The 10,080-nt window shown below is 41.4% G+C and overlaps 1 pseudogene; it reads left to right on the top strand.

Moving 5' to 3' along the window:
* Positions 1-216: 216 nt before the first annotated feature.
* On the top strand, positions 217-2,936 carry LOC147015574 (uncharacterized; annotated as a pseudogene).
* Positions 2,937-10,080: the final 7,144 nt, after the last annotated feature.

The following is a 10,080-nucleotide window of genomic DNA, read 5'->3' as shown; positions in this document are numbered from 1 at the left end:
GGAGCCACCCAGGATTTGGCCTAAATCCAAGATGGCCACCAAAAATCAAAATGGCTCCCAAAATTAAATTAATTGGGTTTATACTGCCTTATAGTTTTTCCTATCAAATCTTTCTCAGCAGTTCTGGCATAGTGGACCTATAGCCTTTAAAATTAGCTTGAGGGGCACCCAGGATTTGACCTCAAATCCAAGATAGCCGCCAAAATGTCCGTCAAAATCATATTAATTATATTCAAACTACCTCTTAGGTTTTCCTGTCAAAGTTTTCTCAGTGGTTCCACCATTCCAAACCTATGTCCTTTGTTATTAGCTTGGAGGGCACCTAGGATTTGGCCTCAAATGCAAGATGGCCACGAAAAACCAAAATGGCCACCAAAATTACCTCAAAATTGATATTTCGTCTTATTTGTCCCCCAGAATGTTCCGTTCTCGGAAAGCAGGGTTTTGGGGCTGTGCAATAATTATGGGACCTGGGGGAGGGAGAAATTTCCGGATGGTGTCCCATTGTCTTGTGAGCCCTTCTCTACAATCCATGGGGATTTGATAACTGAGACCACAATCAACCGAGACGTGAAGGTCATAGGTGGTCCAATGCAAGGTGGATACAGTACCAGTGAGAGCACAACAGACACATTCGTCAAAACCAGTCATATCATGGCTAAGATCAGAGCTACACTGAAGGAAAGGCTAAATATCATCACCTCCTCAGCCCACAAGGAGACCACAATAGCGGCCCGAATACACCATGAAAATATGGTTCATAATCCAGTACTTCAGCTTGACAAATACTTTGACCCATTCCTGAATGGTCCCACTTGTCATATGAAGACTGGTGTGGAAATCGATTGTGATGTTGTAAGAGGATTGATGTCATCCGCAGAAGCTGGAGAACAGAAATATACAGAATTTGTTGACTTGAGAATCAAAGCCAATGGGGAAGAACGAGTCAATTTCTTCAACAAGATTACCAAGCTCGCAATCAAAACCGGGATGGAGAAGGTCAAGAAAGACCCAAAAGTTGTTCATATCCTGAAAGAAGACAGACAGGCCTTCGGCTTACTGGTTGGCAAAGCAACATCTCCAGAAGAGGCACATTCATGTCCCTTGCCTACACCAGAGAGAGATTTGAGACAAGGTTCAAAAGCAGCATCGAGGAACTACCTCATAGAAGAGTCTGAATCAGTCTGTGAGAACCCGCCACATGAAGGAAATTGGCTAAAATATGGAATGGCTGCTGTGAAATCTGTTCCTGCTCAGCAAACTTGGGGAAAATATGCAGCAGCCCTGTTGAAATTTTGCTTGCCAGCAAGTGACTCCAAACTGCAGTCACTGGGAATCATATTTGATTCATACAGTACAGCCACAACGATGGTGCTCACTCAATGTTGCCGTGGCACACCTGGAAGAAGAACTCACATCACAAGCTCTGAACAGGACATACCTAAAGGGAACGATTGGGACTCGTTTCTGCGAAACTCAGAAAATAAGACAGAACTGATTAGATTTCGAGTCGATTACTACAAGACCGATGCTGTGAGATCAAAGCTGAAAGTTGCACTAACTGTGACAGAGGAAGATAATACCTGGTTAATAACGCAACTCAAAATCGAGATGCTTGACTCCTGCAACCACCACGAACCTGACACCAGACTCATCCTCCATGCAACCAAGTCAACAGATGCTGTAATTGTCAGGGCGGCAGATACAGATGTCTTTGTTCTCCTGACCTATGCTTATTCTGTCATTAAACCATTACAAGACTGGGTGATGAAGATTGACCGTGAGAGGTATGTTAGCGTCAAAGCTCTAACTGACCGAATTGGTGACTAAATGTGTCAAGCACTTCCTGCCTATCACAGCATTACAGGGTGTGATACAACCTCTTTTCCATTTGGTGTTGGTAAAGTAAAACCACTGAAGAAGACGAAGAAACTGGGAAAGTTCCAACTCCTCTCGCAACTTGGCACATCGCGCACTTCAGTTGAAGACATCGCCGATGCTAAGACCTTCTTTAGAACCTGCATGTATGCTGGAAGTGAGCATGAAGAGTATGTGAGAACAAGGATCAGAATGTATGACAAGCAGAAAGTGAAATCCAGTTCAAGTATCTTGCCAGATGAGAGGAGCACCAATGAACACCTCAAGAGGAGCGATTTACAAGCTTTTATCTGGTATCAATGTCTGAAACAAGATATTGGGTATCCTTCCATCAAACACAGAGGTTGGGAAGAAACGGAAGATGGTATTCGGCCAATATGGTTCACCTGCCCCCAATTCCCAGCAAGCCTTTCGGTGACGAGCAGCAGAAGAAGGTTAACACCAGTTAAATATACATTTATTCATAGAAAAGCTACGCAAGGTTTCCATTTGCTGTTTCAGACTTGTTGCTTGTCATTTAGTAATACAATTCACAGCCTTATATTATCGAAATCAATTTGACAAAGCATTCAAATCATTTCCGATCATACAGGTGACATTAATTATGATGCAGACACAGAAGATACGAGAGACACGGTCCAGCCCCCAAAGAAGAAGAGAAGAACGAGACCCAGCCATAGTGAGGACAAAGGAGACGACGGCACAGGTGGGGACGAGAGTACTGGAAGTGACAGCGACAGCATTGAAGAGCAGTCGGCTACTTCTGGCAGTATTAGAGCAGTCTACTCATCTGACTCGCAGACAGACAGTGACTTGGATAATAGCGAATGAACATTATCTCTGGACTTGCAGTTCTATCTTAATTATGTGTTTGTATCGCCCATTTTGTTGGTGAATTGAACTGCAAGATGACCAGAAAATGCAATTAATATTATCTCAATTTACATTTTGTGGCCCCTTTTTAGTGAGAATGTCATATTTACATGATAATAATGCTCGGTTGAGTATTCCAGACCCCAAAATCAATTTCCGGTACCATTATAAACCTCATATTAGGTACAAAAAGTTAATTTTACAGGAAAAGAGAACCCTTATTAATTAAATTTTGAGATAATTTTGGTGGCCATTTTGGTTTTTCGTGGCCATCTTGCATTTGAGGCCAAATCCTGGGTGCCCTCCAAGCTAATAACAAAGGACATCGGTTTGGAATGGCGGAACCACTGAGAAAACTTTGACAGGAAAACCTAAGAGGTAGTTTGAAGATAATTAAGATGAATTTGACGGCAATTTTGGCGGCTATCTTGGATTTGAGGTCAAATCCTGGGTGGCCCTCAAGCTAATTTTAAAGGCTATAGGTCCAGTATGCCGGATCTGCTGAGAAAGATTTTACAGGAAAAACTATAAGGCAGTATAAACCTAATTAATTTAATTTTGGGAGCCATTTTGATTTTTGGTGGCCATCTTGGATTTTAGGACAAATCCTGGGTGGCTCCCAAGCTAATCTCAAAGGATATATGTTCAGGATGACAGAACCACTGAAAAAACCTTGACAGGAAACACTACGAGGCAGTATAAATCTCCTAAAGGTAATTTTGGTGGCAATTTTGGATTTTGGCTGCCATCTTGAATTTGAGGCAAAATTCTGGGTCGGCCCCAAGCTAATATCAAATGGTATGGGTTCAGGATGATGAATCCACTGAGAAAACCTTGACTGGAAGAAAATGTTAGTTTTTCCTTGGGTTTGCCCTGTCTATTCTAGATCATCCTCCAGCGACCATCAACGAGGACATGGTCAATCTCCTTTGCCACACCACCAGCGTTGGAATACCAAGTCCAGTGATGAGCTTGTGGGCGCTGAAACCACGAACCGGCCACCCTAAGTCCATGACTTCTTGCAAAGTCAAGGAACTTAGTGCTATTCTGGTTCATAGTTCCTGACCCATGGGGATCAACACATGTCTCATAACCATCTCCATCAGTTCCAGTCGACGCATTGAAATCCCCCAAGACTATAAGTGTATCTCGTCTGGGGCATTTGATGAACCAGACTCCAGCGTGGCGTAGAATGCATCCTTCACGGTGAGATCACTCGCCTCAGTCGGAGCATAAACAGAGACCAGGGAAATGACACCGAAAGAGTGACGAATCCTTAGTCTCATAATACGCTCGTTGACCGGTGTTACCTCACTTATTTATTGGAGTCAGCTTATTGGACACAGCTGCAGCAACTCCTTGGGAATGGTAACCATCAGAGCGACCAGACTAATAGTAGGTGTAACCACCCACCATGATCTCACCGCAATCTGGTCTCCAAACCTCAGAGAGTGCTGCAATACCGATGTCCAAACGCTTGAGCTCAGATGATAACAGAGACAGGTGATCATCCTCTCTTAGGGATAGGACATTCCAGGCACCCACCCGAAGGGACTGCCTCAGGTTAACCCAAGGAGACTCCCGTCTGGTGGATGACACCTCAGCACCACTCCGACACACTCTCCCGCAATCTGACCTGGGAATGTTACCCCGTGGTTTCCCTCCTATCATCAAAGATTGGGGGTCCCAAAGGCCTTGCCCCAATCCCATCATCCGGTGAGCTGCCCTGCGAAGGGAAGCTGCACAGGAGGTACTCCCACGGAGTGGGTTTTCAGGTTTCTTTGCGTTTTTGTGTTTTGCGGAATGAAGGGTTTTACGGTGGCCGGAGGGCAAATCCTGCCACCTACCTCCTAATAAGAAGTAACCCAACTGCAGGAGGACGTCCGCAGACACAGTTGGGCACTAGATATGGATGGCCATTGGCTCACAAGGAGCTCCTCCGCCCTTTGGATATGGACACCCAGCAGGATTAAAAACAAAACCTGTCAAACACCATCCTCACCAAAAAACCTGGTGGGGGAGACGGTTTAGTCGCGGCCAACCTGACCATGGAACAGGTTGGTACAGGTTTACATGTTACCTGCAGCAGGTCACAGATGTAATCTGGCCTGATCTGACAAAGAGGTTCTTGTTGAGGTTGAGGTTCCTTGTAAGGGAACTCGTGTTAAATATTATAACGTGGAGTATATATCGCGGGTTGAGAGGCACAATGTTGTTACTGCATTTTTGGCGAAACCAAATAAAATGGCTCTCATGTCTAACAAAACACCATTTCACGGGTTGAGAGTCATAATGTTGTCACTGAAAATTTCTCATTTCCTGTAAATCGCAAATGAAAGATAAATGGTGTTTTGTTAGACATGAGAGCCATTCCATTCAACCTCGCCAAAAATGCAGTTGCAACATTATGCCTCTCAACCCGCGATATGGGTATACCTGGTGTTGGCTCAATGGTTAGGGTGGTGGGCTTGAGATCCTAGGATCCTGAGTTCAAATCCCACTTGGCTGTTGAATTAATACCAGGTGGGGTTGACTCTGCCCGTCATCCTTCTGAGGTTGGAAAAATGAGTGCCAGCATGCTGGCATCCTGTGTTGGAGTGGTGACCCATCCAGGATTGTGCCCAATAGCCAAGGAGAACTGCTTAGGCAGCACCAACGCTCTGCAACCAACCAACCAACCAACACAGAGTGTGGTCCCAATAGATGGATACATGGGTCTCTCTCTGTGACGTGCATGGTGCAAGTCTTGGGAGGGAGGGGAGGCTGTACAGGAAGGAGTTTGCCACATTGTATTGCCATCGAATGGACCACCACCCAAAAGTGGCAGTGTGAAATGTGGTCACATGGATTTTGACAACTGGATATCAAGAATAGGTCTTTGCTAGAGATGCGTTCAGCTTAATAGCAGAAAGTTAGGAGGAGGCGTCGGAGGAAAGAGTGCCACGGGAAGGGGTGTTCAGATCCTTACAAAGCACCCCCTCCACCCCCTCGAACTATGTTCTAACGTTTGCCCCCCACCCCCCCCCCTCACCAACCCCCACTCACCCCCTGTGGCTTTGGCCAAGCAGTTCTCAGCCTGTCTAAGCTCGAAAGCATTCCAGCTGTACATTTCGGTTCCTGCACAGCCTTCTCTCCACAGATAATTGCTTATTAATTTTAAAGTGTTGATGCTTTTAAGTCTTCATGAAACGGAATTAAGCTAGTTTGAGTGAAAGTTTAAATTCTCAAATACTTCTGCTCATGTTCTAATGTGTGTATGCAATTCTAAATGAGGGCAAGATGAAATAAATTGCTTTATTTGAATGGATTTTTGTCACACGCTTTCAGATATTTATTTTTTTCACGAATGGGTTTAAACAGTCACAAACAGGCTCATGGTGGAATTAGGACATATAGCACATGCAGGACACAAGCATTACTAGACAATGGACAAGTCAACACCTTGAACGGGATTTGAACCTGGAGTACAACCATGTTGAGCTATGTGCTCACAAGGGAACATCAAACCGGGAAAACTGGGTTTAGGCTAGCAACAAATAAAACTGATCATTCCTCGACGACACGACAACAGCGTGTTGGAGTATAATTATTCAGTGGATATTTGGATTCATGTTTTACATCACAATTTGCTTCCAGGCCTTAAAAGACATACATTTAAGCATTAGCTCTGATTTATGGATTAAAAGTCATATTTCTTGATGTACAAATGGTTGACTATGTTGGTACTTTCACTATTTCCAGTACCCCATCTGATGAAATGCATTTTGAGGTCAATCTAGCATGCATACCATGAGCTCAACGCCATGCTCGTTTGTTGAGTATAACATTCTCTACTGGGTTTAGGATTCGCTACAAACGAGGTTTAGGGTCAGCTATAAACTGGATTAAGGGTTAGCTATAAACTGGGTTTAGTATGAGCAAGAAACTGGATTTAGGGTTATCTATAAACTGGATTTGGGGTGAGCTATAAACTGCGTTTAGTGTTATCTGCAAACTGGATTTAGGGTTGTCTCTAAACTGGGTTTGGGGTTTTCTATAAACTGGGTTTAATGTTATCTATAAACTGGATTTGGGGTGAGCTATAAACTGCGTTTAGTGTTATCTGCAAACTGGATTTAGGATTAGCTATGAACTCGGTTTAGGGTGAGCAATAAACTGGATTTAGGGTTGTCGATAAACTAGGTTTTGGGTTTTCTATAAACTGCGTTTACTGTTATCCATAAACTGGGTTTAGTGTTATCTACAAACTGGGTTTAGGGTTATCTATAAACTGGATTTGCGGTTAGCTATAAACTTGGTTTAGGGTTATCTATAAACTGGGGTTTAGTGTTATCTATAAACTGGGTTTAGTATTCGCTATAAACTGGATTTGGGGTTAGCTATAAACTGCGTTTCATGTTATCTACACACTGGGTTTAGTGTTGTCTATAAACTGGGTTTAGTGTTGTCCATAAACTGGGTTTAGTGTTATCTATAAACTGGGTTTAGTGTTATCTATAAACTGGGTTTAGTGTTATCTATAAACTGGGTTTAGTGTTATCTCTAAACTGGGTTTAGTGTTGTCTATAAACTGGGTTTAGTGTTTCTATAAACTGGGTTTAGTGTTGTCCATAAACTGGGTTTAGTGTTGTCCATAAACTGGGTTTAGTGTTGTCTATAAACTGGGTTTAGTGTTGTCTATAAACTGGGTTTAGGGTTAGCTATAAACTGGGTTTAGTATTATCTCTAAACTGGATTTGGGGTTATCTATAAACTGGATTTGGGGTTATCTTTAAACTGGATTTGGGGTTAGTTATAAACTGGATTTGAGGTTAGCTATTAACTCGGTTTAGTATTCGCTATAAACTGGATTTGGGGTTAGCTATAAACTGCGTTTCGTGTTATCTATAAACTGGGGTTTAGTGTTATCTATAAACTGGATTTGGGGTTCGCTATAAACTGCGTTTAGTGTGATGTATAAACTGGGGTTTAGTGTTATCCATAAACTGGGTTTAGTATTAGCTATAAACTGGATTTGGGGTTAGCTCTAAACTGCGTTTCATGTTATCTATAAACTGGGTTTAGTATTAGCTATAAACTGGATTTGGGGTTAGCTCTAAACTGCGTTTCATGTTATCCATAAACTGGGTTTAGTATTAGCTATAAACTGGATTTGGGGTTAGCTCTAAACTGCGTTTCATGTTATCTATAAACTGGATTTGGGGTTCGCTATAAACTGTGTTTTGTGTGATCTATAAAGTGGGTTTTAGTGTTGTCTATAAACTGGGTTTAGTGTTATCTATAAACTGGGTTTAGTGTTGTCTATAAGCTGGGTTTAGTGTTGTCCATAAACTGGATTTAGTGTTATCTATAAACTGTGTTTAGTGTGATATATAAACTGGGGTTTAGTGTTATCTATAAACTGGATTTGGGGTGAGTTATAAACTGTGTTTAGTGTTATCTACACACTGGGTTTAGTGTTGTCCATAAACTGGGTTTAGTGTTGTCCATAAACTGGGTTTAGTGTTATCTATAAACTGGGTTTAGTGTTATCTATAAACTGGGTTTAGTGTTATCTATAAACTGGGTTTAGTGTTATCTCTAAACTGGGTTTAGTGTTGTCTATAAACTGGGTTTAGTGTTATCTATAAACTGTGTTTAGTGTGATATATAAACTGGGGTTTAGTGTTATCTATAAACTGGATTTGGGGTGAGTTATAAACTGTGTTTAGTGTTATCTACACACTGGGTTTAGTGTTGTCCATAAACTGGGTTTAGTGTTGTCCATAAACTGGGTTTAGTGTTATCTATAAACTGGGTTTAGTGTTATCTATAAACTGGGTTTAGTGTTATCTATAAACTGGGTTTAGTGTTATCTCTAAACTGGGTTTAGTGTTGTCTATAAACTGGGTTTAGTGTTTCTATAAACTGCATTTAGTATTGTCCATAAACTGGGTTTAGTGTTGTCTATAAACTGGGTTTAGGGTTAGCAATAAACTGGGTTTAGTATTATCTCTAAACTGGATTTGGGGTTAGCTATAAACTGCATTTCGTGTTATCTATGAACTGCATTTAGTGTTGTCTATAAACTGGGTTTAGGGTTTGCTATAAACTGCATTTAGTGTTTGCGATAAACTGGATTTAGTGTTATGTATAAACTGGGTTTAGTGTGATTTTTAAAATGGATTAAGTGTTATTATCCCCCCCCCCCCGGAGGGAGGGAGCGGGATATTGTAATCATCCGGTTTGTTTGTCTGTCTGTTTGTTTGTTTGTCTGTCTGTCTGTCTGTCTGTTAGCAACTTTACGGCAAAACGGCTTTAGCAAACACTATCAAATTTAATCCACAGGTGGGCAATGAAGCTTGGACAACCCCTTTAACTTTTGGGTCCAATTGGATCAAAGGTCAAGGTCACAAAAAGATCAAAATCATTTTACGGTCATAACTTCGTCAAAAATGGTTTAATTGACTTCAAACTAAGACTAAAATATTCCTTATTCTATTTCTTATAATCAACATTCAGGTTAAGGATGTATCAAATTTAAATTTGATCCACAAAATAACTTTATGCCTTAAATGGGCAGGATTTGTTGTGCCTGGCACCACTTGTTTATAAACTGGGTTTAGTATTAGCTATAAACTGGATTTGGGGTTAGCTATAAACTGCGTTTAGTGTTATCTATAAACTGGGTTTGGGGTTAGCTATAAACTGCATTTAGTGTGATCCATAAACTGGGGTTTAGTGTTATCTCTAAACTGGGTTTAGTGTTATCTATAAACTGGGTTTAGGGTTAGCTATAAACTGTTTTTCATGCTATCTATAAACTGCATTTAGTGTTATCTATAAACTGGGTTTCGTGTTATCTATAGACTGGGTTTAGTGTTTTCTATAAACTGGGTTTAGGGTTAGCTATAAACTGGGTTTAGTGTTATCTATAAACTGGATTTAGGGTTAGCTATAAACTGGGTTTAGTGTTATCTATAAACTGGATTTAGTGTTAGCTATGAACTGGGTTTTGCGTTTGCTATGTTGCATTACAAACAGCTGATGCAAGGTGATTTAGAAATCATCAGATATTCCACATAATTCGTGGAACTATCGACGCTTGGAGTCAATCTTGCTTTGAAAGCGTTTGTGGAAATGCACCACTAGTAAGTGACTCCATTTATGAATAATAGATGGGGGCGATGGAGATAGTGGGGAGGGGTACGAACAAGGTCTCGAACAAGGTCTCGCTGTAATCCATGTTGCAAGAATAGCCGAGCAGCAATTTCAATAACAATCATTAAGTTCAATGTAGCAAACTGATTAATCACGTGGATGTGATCGACTCAACAATTCGTGCGGGAA

The sequence above is a fragment of the Eptatretus burgeri genome, chromosome 12 (assembly GCF_056783735.1).
Source record: "Eptatretus burgeri isolate ZD-2024b chromosome 12, Ebu_testis_v1, whole genome shotgun sequence".
NCBI lineage: Eukaryota > Metazoa > Chordata > Myxini > Myxiniformes > Myxinidae > Eptatretus > Eptatretus burgeri.
This window is presented reverse-complemented; position numbering and strand designations above follow the sequence as displayed.